Here is a 9,165-nt window from a genome sequence, read left to right as displayed (position 1 = left end):
TGTAACTTACATGTCTCAGATTACAATTATCTGCTATTCCTGAATAAACCTGGTTTTGTTGGTAAAATAACTGACACCTATTTTTAAACCTAACAGTACATATAGAAGTATGCATAGAACTATTAGCATCTATAGACACATACACGGTGTGTGTACACACAAAAATTTCCTTGTTCTTTCAACCAAGAAGGCCTAGGAGAAATGATACCCCAATAGCTATGAGCACACATAGTACCCAGATCTTGATTTTTAAATATTCTCCAATAAAAGGAACAAAGACTCCTTCAACAAATGGCTTATTTTGGGGGAAAGAAATATACAAAATGAACTTGGAGTATCTTACTGTATCAAAAAATAAGGAAGTGCTAAAAGATACACACACACACATGCACACCAAATGACTGAATAAATAAATAACTGTGGAATAACATACTAATTTCCTTTGCAGAAGAATTTTAAGCAATTTATGAAGATACCATAAGTGAGGACTATGAATAGCAACTTCCTTCTGAAAATATTGTCAGGGAGGAAAAAAAAATGTTCCTTCTATCCTTCTAGGTTCTTAGGCTGGTCTAATAATCAGATTTACAAATGACACATAACAGCAGAAAAACTAATTTGATTATGCACATGCGGGGACTGCATAAGAATAAGAGACCCAAGGACAAACTGGGTGATTGAGGTTTATATGCTATCTTAAGCTAAAAAATGATACAAGGGCCTGGGGCTTCAAAGGGCAGGGGGGTGATTCACAGGACAACAAGGAGAGCAGATGTCTGGTAATTAAATGTTTGCCCTGCTGTACAGATAGGTCATTCAGATATTTAAAAAAAAAAGGGTTATCTCTTGGTTATAGCTCTCTTTCTGGGCCAGACCCTCTGTCTACTGGCGGGATTTCAGGGAGAGGTAAAAACTTCTCTTGAGTCTTCTAGGTCTTGATCACCTTCAGCTCAAAACAGTCCACATGCCAAAGTGTCATATTTTGAGGAGACTTGCTATGAACCCCTTGGTGGGGAAAAGATGGGGAAAGAATAATTTACAATAATGAAACCTGGCAAAACTGTTAGGAAGGAAAGAGCTTGGCTCAGTGCAGCAGGGAAGTCAGATACAGTGAGACAAGAGACCAAAGTCAGGAAAGCAAAGTGAGTTTTACTGCCCTCTGCAGAGAGTCACAGAGCAGGCCTGCCTGAGGTGAGACAGGCTCTATGCTCCTTCTGAGGCTATTTTTATGTGGTTTTGGCAGGGCAGGAGGGCCTTGATTGACAGCTGTCAGTTCTCTAGGTTCTGATTGGTGAAATGGAGGCGAACTCTGCTGTGCCTGTGCCTCTGCTGTTTCTTATCCTGGGGACTCTGGACATTTCCTGAGTCACTCGTGGGCCCTGTGGCTTCATCTGATTAATTCTCTGAGTCATTTCTGTCTTTCTGCCTTACAAAACTACCTCTGCCAGGTAGGTGATCAAGGTTGAGATCCACAGGGGTAAGTCACGTGGACAATAAGTACTCTTGGTGTGATGCGATGAGAACGGCCCTGCCTCTCTGTGATCTTCGTCCTAAAAACCTGTACATTCAGTCCAATCATGAGAAAAACATCAGTCAAATCCCATCTGATGGACATTCTGCAAAATATCTGATGAGTAAGTACTGCTTAAAATTGTCAAGGTCATCAAAAACAAGGAAAAATCTGAGCAATTTTCACAACCCAGAGAACCTAGGGAGATATGATATATTATAATGTAGTATCCTGGTTGGGATCTTGGAACAGAAAATGGACAATAAGTAAAAACTAAGGCAATCTGAATAAAGTTTCGACATTAGTTGATAATAATGTACCAATATTGGCTTATTAATTACAACAAACATACCACACAAATGTGAGAACTTTTCTGTATATCTAATGCTATTCTAAGATAAAAAATTATTAATACAGAAGACATCCATCACCACTATTATTTAATTAAGTACAAGTTTGTACATAAAATTTTTATCTTAAAAAATTATGGAAATAGCTGAAACACCACTGTAGAAAGATTGAATCACAAGAAATTTAACTTTGGTCTTGAGCAATCCAGAATATCATACTAATGTTTTTTATGGTGAGTTAGTTGTTAGGGACTGAATCATGTCAAGGTTTTCTTCTATTTTTGAAACTAAAGCCTTTTTTTACTATCTTGTAACACAAAGGCTATTATGTAAATACACTTTTCAGGGTACACAGAGCGAAACGAAATTTCTTTTTAGACACTTTCGACTGATTATCTGAACTAAGTATTCCTAGAGTATACACATAGCTACTGCATGATTTTCTTTATCAGTTAATCTGTAAAATTTCTCAAGAAAGGGAAAAAGAGTGAGACAAAGAGATACAAAGAAGAGTCTTCAGACACATAGTTAATTATCTTCTATAAAGAGAAGGGAAGAAAGTTGAGATGCATTTTTAAAATGATTCTGACATATACACACACCAAGAGAGTAGCATGCACTGTGTTTGACATGATGTGGGTCCATGAGAATCAAGTCTCCTCAGAAAGCCCACACTTAGCAATCCCCAAAGATGTAAATGAGGAGGAGATCTCCCCACTTAGAATGATTTCTTTTCTAGACAAATAAAGCCATTCCCTCCTGAAGGTTTTTAAAATTTTTGTTTTCTAAAGTCTCCAGAAAATCTTTGATAGCCAATAAGCTATCTTCAATTTCTGGCTTAAAAACATCATGAAAAAGTGGGGAGATCTTTGAAAACATCAGCAGTAGCTACTCCTGAACACTGTTGTAAAGATGCTGTGTAGAGGGATAATTTCTCAAATTTTTCATTAGCTTTAGCTAAAGAATATTTTAATGAGACAAATTTTGGGTTTGCATTGCATTTAGAAGCCTCCTTGTACCATTAAAGAAAGAAGACCATTGGACAGTTGGAATTTTGTGTCCTTTGTGTTCTGAAGTGCTGCTCAAATGAACAGTTTTGTCCATATTAAAAATTCTGTAAAGTGGTCTCCGTGGTTTCAAACTGTCCTGGTGAAATTGTGCCCGTTGAAAAGATATGCACAAGATTAGAGTTACAGTGATAAGACATAAGGGAAACAGGAGGTCAGCCTGGAGACAATGAACTTTTTGTTGAGACACCTCATGAAAACTGCAAAAGGTCTGCAAGGACAGCTCGTGTGTATTCTGCGACTCCGGAGCACGGCAAAGAGCAGTCATTGCCTACCAGGGCCAGACAAAATCTGCTGATTTCAAGCAGACAAAATGAAATTAAAGTGGCTCTCAGGGACACAAAAACAAGACTGAGGACCAAGTTCTTATCTGCTTTTGAAATCATGACCTGGGGCCACGGTTGCCCAAGGACCTCAACCTCTCAGCCCTGACGGATTTCCCTGATGACTTCTCGGGTCGAGACCCATTCTCTTCCCATGAAATTCTCCTCACAGACAAACAGCTTCTAAGGCACAAGACAAGTGGACAGGCAGGGCCCTAGACAACAGGTGTTAGGTGCTAGAGAACAATTTTATTAAAGAATAATACAAATCTGGTCTAAAAATCCCAAAGGATCTAATTTCTAAGAAAACAAATGAGCTCGAAATTTTCAACAAAATACCAAATTTTAATTCAGCATGAAGTTATCCCCTGCCAGGGCAGATGGCCCCTGTGCAGTTAGAGTACAGGTTCTCAAAATGGTGCACGGCCGCTGAGCTGAGCATGCCAGGCCATGGCAGGAAGCCCCCAGCGCGCCCGAATGCAGCCTCTATTCCTGTCCAACACCCTTCAGCCAAAGACCAGCGGGCACACACCTGCAGTCGAAAAGTTGGTTTTCTTACTCTTTGCAGTGAGAGAGAACATGCACCACAGGGAACCATGGCATCTCCACGAGAGGATATTAGAAAGAGCAGCTGAGCAGCTGCATCTGGGAGGTCTCGCCCTGTGCACCAGGTGAAACCTCAGCCTGGGCCGGGGAGGGCTCTTGACTCTGAATGAGAAAGAATTCTTGAGCAGGTGGAAGAGTGTAGGTGAGAAGGAATTCATTAGAAGGAGAGTAGCAATGGGCGGCAGCGGCCTGGAGGCCTGTGAGAGCAGAGAGGTGCCGAGAGAGAAGCGAAAGCTTGCCAAGCCGCTTGGCCTAAGGAAGTCGGCCCTGCCAGCTCCTGCAGCCAGGGTGGCCTGGTGCCCTGTGGGGCGAAGGCTAACCTCTACCAGCCCAGGATTTGGGGGGCCCACGGGACATGGAATGGAATGAGATTATGTTCTGAGAACTTCCTCAGGACGGGAGATTTTCTGGCAGCTCCTGCAGCTGCAGCTCCCTCTGGGTCACCTAAGTGATGGGGACTCGCAGGCCCAAATTTGAGCTCTCAGCAGTGCCCCCCTCTCCTTATCAGAAATAAAGTGGAGACATGGAAATAGAATGAAAGAGCGGAGAAACCAAGACACTTACCACTGGAAAGGGACAAAGAGACAAAACGCAGTTAAGCTGAGCAGCGAGAAAGCTTTATTTAAAGTTATGCACTTAGAGAAAAAGTGCGGGTGTCCTCAGAAAGGAGGCAGGCTGAAAGGGTGAGGGTTTCCTCTTTCAAGCATTTTTTTCAGGAATGTGACAAGGGCCAGGGGTCTAGTTGTCAAGGGGTCTCAGATGCTTATCTTCAGTGAGAGACACCATGCCTTCTCTCCTCTCTGATCAGTTCTCCAGCTAAGTTTCCAAGTAAACTTAACGGGAGAATTTTATTGATCCAGTTCCTCCCCAGGATAGCAGCTTCCCTCTGGGAATGTATCAATCAAGACTGCCTGCCCTGTCCCCAAGGTGGGCTGAGTTGTTGTCTGTCAAAGAATATGTCAGGAATCTTACTTCCTAACTTCCTGGCTTTTGAAATGGAATCTTAGCCTTAAGATGGAATCCTGCCTGTTACACTGTTTGTATCTCAGCTTGTTTGGAAAATTCATCATGATGCTTGTCTCAGGTCCCTGCTCTATATGATTTGGATTCTGGTTGGCTGAGGTAAGGAAGGGTCTGAGGAAACAGGAGTTTGTTCTATTTGGGATGCTGCCAGAAAGCACAGGCAGTTCTGTAACTGGGTTCCCAATTCATGCTAGCCAGGGGGAGGCAGAGCAAACTGGTGCAGGATAAGGGGTGAATTGATCAAGAAATTGCAGCCGCTCATTTTACCCAAGAGAGGTGTGTACCGGTATTTTGAGCACAGCGTGGAGACACTGGTTTTTGTTTGTGCTTAGACAACACCAGTAAGTGGCCTCACCTTGTCTCACTTCATCATGGCCTCCAAGGGACCTTGCCTGGGGTTGTGCTCTGTACATGTGCTCAGGACCAGCAGGAGAACAACATGATCTAGCTATGTGTACCAGGGCAGCTTCCTGGATATCTAGAAGGTTTATTTTCCCTTTCTCAAAAGTAAAGTTTTGGGGACTAGATACAAGCAAATTATTATAATTAGCTAATCATAATTTAGTATAGAAAGTGAGTTGCAAGGATGTGTACATGGTAAGCTTGATGGAGGGAATCATCCATCCAGGACCCAGGTAGCAGCCTCCATGGGGCAGAGTTGGTTGCAGGTAAATGTCTATAACAAGGTGAGATGCAGGCTGAGTCTGGACAGGGAAGTAGACATTTTTAGGTAAGGTGGATGGAGGGCATGCCCAACATGGAGGAAGTGGACATTCTAGCAAAAATAACCGGAATAAACATACTAAGAAAAGATGTTTTCAAGTAGTATGGCAATGTTAGGAGGAACTACAAAGGATCCAAAGCATAGAATAACGAGGCTGCATATGAGATGTAAGTCAGATGTTAATGACCTTTATGAATTATTAAGGAATTTTATCTTGTATGATTAATAAATATTAGAAGGTTTAGATAGGAGAAAGACCCAAGGTATAGAGAGACCAGCTAGGAAAGATTTCCAGTAATTCAACAGTGAACCTTGAAAGCCTGAACTGGGAAGCTATTGATGGAACAAAAGGGAGGAAGTTGACAGAGACTTCAGTTCCACTCGTTCCCGGCAGAGGTGAGTTTCCCACAGAGAGAATGAGGTGTGCATAAGCCTCAGAGAGACCCCCTTGCACTGGCCCTTTCCAGGTCCCTGGGAGGGACCCATGGAATCTTACATAGTCATATGTTTGTAAAGTTCACAAAACAAGCTATTTTAAGTGCCATCAATTAAATGCCTCTTTCCTTCCAGAATTCTCTTCCTTCACAAATCCTCTGAGGTCAGGTGGAAACGGTGGCTGTGAGAATTCCGGGTCTGGCTCAGGGAAGTACAGGCAGGGTCACACTGGCTTTAGGGGCCATACCACAGTGGCTCACAGTCGTGGTCATGTGCAGGTGTGACCATCCATCCAGGTTAAGAACTGCTTTCAGGAATACTGCTCCCCTTGCTGGTCATGCAGCAGGTGACAGACAGCTGGAGGGACTGTCTTGGTTAGAACATTCCCATGACTCTGGAGCTGGAATGTGTGTGCAGTGGAAGGAAAACAGCTTTGACACATGTAGAGCCAGAAAGCTCATCTGTGGAATATTCTTGCAATTACAAGACATGTAAAATTTTAAGTAGAGGATGTCATTATGATAGGTCTTCTCTTAGGAATATATTTGGTAACACAGCAAACACCCCCAAATACTTTTCCATTTAGGAATCACAGGGAGGGGATAGAATATATAAGAATCCCTGTGGTTGTAAGGCACAAACTCACAGCCATCCTACAAGCTGTGAATGCACATCTGTGTGTGAAGCTGGATGTTTCGTGCATTCCTACACAGCGGGTAACATCGTGGAGCACTTGATAACTTGGACACAGCACAGGAAATTTGGCACATAAATCATACCAAAGCAATCATTCATTACAAAGAAGATAGAAATGTCAAAAAGAAGTGACAAAACTCTTGGATTGTTTGATAATCCAGTTGATGAAAAGGAGTAAGCACATTCATTGAAAAAATATTAAAATTTCTCACTGATTTGACACAAAATACTGATTTTAACAAAGATCTCAACAATCATAAAACCTGCTAAGATGCCACTACAATGAGACATCTACAATAAGCTGATGAGTAAGGGTCATCTGACCAGGGGGTAGTTGAAATACCCTCACATTTTACTACTCATATGTGAAAGGATCTTAACAAAGGTTTCCTTAATTTGACAGCAATGTAAAAATGAATATGACATTACCAATAAAGAGTTCAGAAACTAAAAGAGATTTTTCTAAGCTATCAATAGCAAAAGGGCAAATTTCAAAACCATGCTGCTTTATCTTTTTATTCCCACCATAGAAAACATTATATCTGTTATATGAGAAAGAGATCAGAGAGTATGCAGCCAAAAACTATAGGGAAAAAATGTAACACTAGATGGCTAATCAATAAAAATGCTGTGTTCTAGATTTTGTTAATATTTGTGGTATTTCCAAAGATGCTCTTTGGAAACAATGCCAGTCGTGTTGGTTGTTTTAGTTTGTGTGTTTGTTAAAGCAAAAGTGAGGGTGGCCACCATGTCCTTCCCAACTGGCCACATGTTTTTAAACATGAATTGAGAGACCTGGACATGCCAACAAATTACTTCCATCACCTTATAAACTAATAAAAAATGATTGCACATCTATTGCGTGTGAGGCTGCATGCTTGGTATGGACAGGACAAAGAAACAGTTCAGACACAGGCCTTCCCCAAGGTGCTTACATTCTACCTGAGGTCATTTTTAAAACATACACATACAGAAAGATGATGAAAACCACAAGGCCTTAAACAATTGTTAAATAATGAAGAAAAGAAACATTGCCATATTCTAGCAAAATAATGAAAGCAGAAGAGAAAGGGCACACATCCAAATGCAGAGAGTATGCAGGAAATCTTTCCAAGCAGCATGGCCAAATATTGGCTGCAGACACGTAAGCATATCACTTTACCTTTCTTCACAGAGGTCTGTGGGCAAGGACAGCCTGAATGAATAATGGTGAAATGCAGGTAACTTCCTCAGTCAGAACCGAACATCTGCTGGAAAAGTGGTCATTCACAAAATCCATCAATGGAGGAGGCATGGATCCATCCAGCCACTGTTCAGTAGCTGAGTGAAGGGGGCCTGACCCCAGCCGCCTTCCACCAGAGCCTCTGGGGGACAGTGGCCATTGGCAATGAGCACTGAGCAAGTACCACCTTCATTCGGCCTTATTTATGCTCATTTCAGGCAGGATGCTAAGAACCTGTCCTCATAGTGACTCTCTGAACTATGTATTGTCATGAGGTAGGTGTAAGGGGCACTAATATTCAAAGATTCAGTAGTTTTTCCAAAAATTAACAGCTAGTCAGCTTTTGGATTTAGGATTTGTGCCAGGGATATCTGAGCAGAAGGAGACATTTATAAGCACAAATATACACACACACATGGTATTCATACTATTCTACTTTAACCTTCAGAACACCCAAGTTAATAAAAAAATTATTAACAGTAATATTATGCCTCCCAAATTATAAGTCATAGAAAGACACTGGAATTTAATACTTTTTATTCAGAATGTATATTGTCTTTGGAATTTTCCTTTGTGGAGAAACTGCCTTCTGGTATACATTCATTACATTCATTTCAGCACATTCCAGTATTATCCTTATCATGATGTCAATGCAAGGTGATCTCCTAAAAAGATTTTACTAAATCCATTAGTTGGATGGTATGGGGCAAGTCATCTTAACCTCCTGGATGTTTTTGAGGTTCCAGCCTTGAAAATCCCCAGTTATTTTAAAGATCTAAAAGTTTCTGAATCGCAAATTCTGAATTATTAAAATACATAAACTTTGCAATAAAAGATAAAACAGTGAGATATTAACTCCTAATTTTTAAAAAATTACTCAAGTTTATACTACCACAAGAAAGATAAGGAGCCTGATGCCCTCCCTGCTCTGTGAAATAAAGCAGAATACTCAAGCTTTCCCAACTGTACTCCGTTTTCTACTAAAAACAAAAACACAACCATTGCCTAAGAGTCTTGATCACCTGCTTGAAAATTCTTTTCCATGGCTCTCACCCTTAGCATTTTAGGAATGTGTGGCATTGCTTAGGATAGTGCTCACAAGCCCCCTGCACGGCCTAGAAGGCTCTGCCATCAGGTGGCGGAGGAGCAGAGTGGGAAGCGCAGGCCTGGGCCACACACTTAACACTTTCCTGGCTTCCCGGAGCCGGA

This window comes from Manis javanica, chromosome 18 (genome assembly GCF_040802235.1).
Source record: "Manis javanica isolate MJ-LG chromosome 18, MJ_LKY, whole genome shotgun sequence".
In the NCBI taxonomy this organism is placed as follows: domain Eukaryota; kingdom Metazoa; phylum Chordata; class Mammalia; order Pholidota; family Manidae; genus Manis; species Manis javanica.
The sequence above is the reverse complement of the archived record's forward strand: the minus strand, read 5'-3'. Positions refer to the sequence as shown.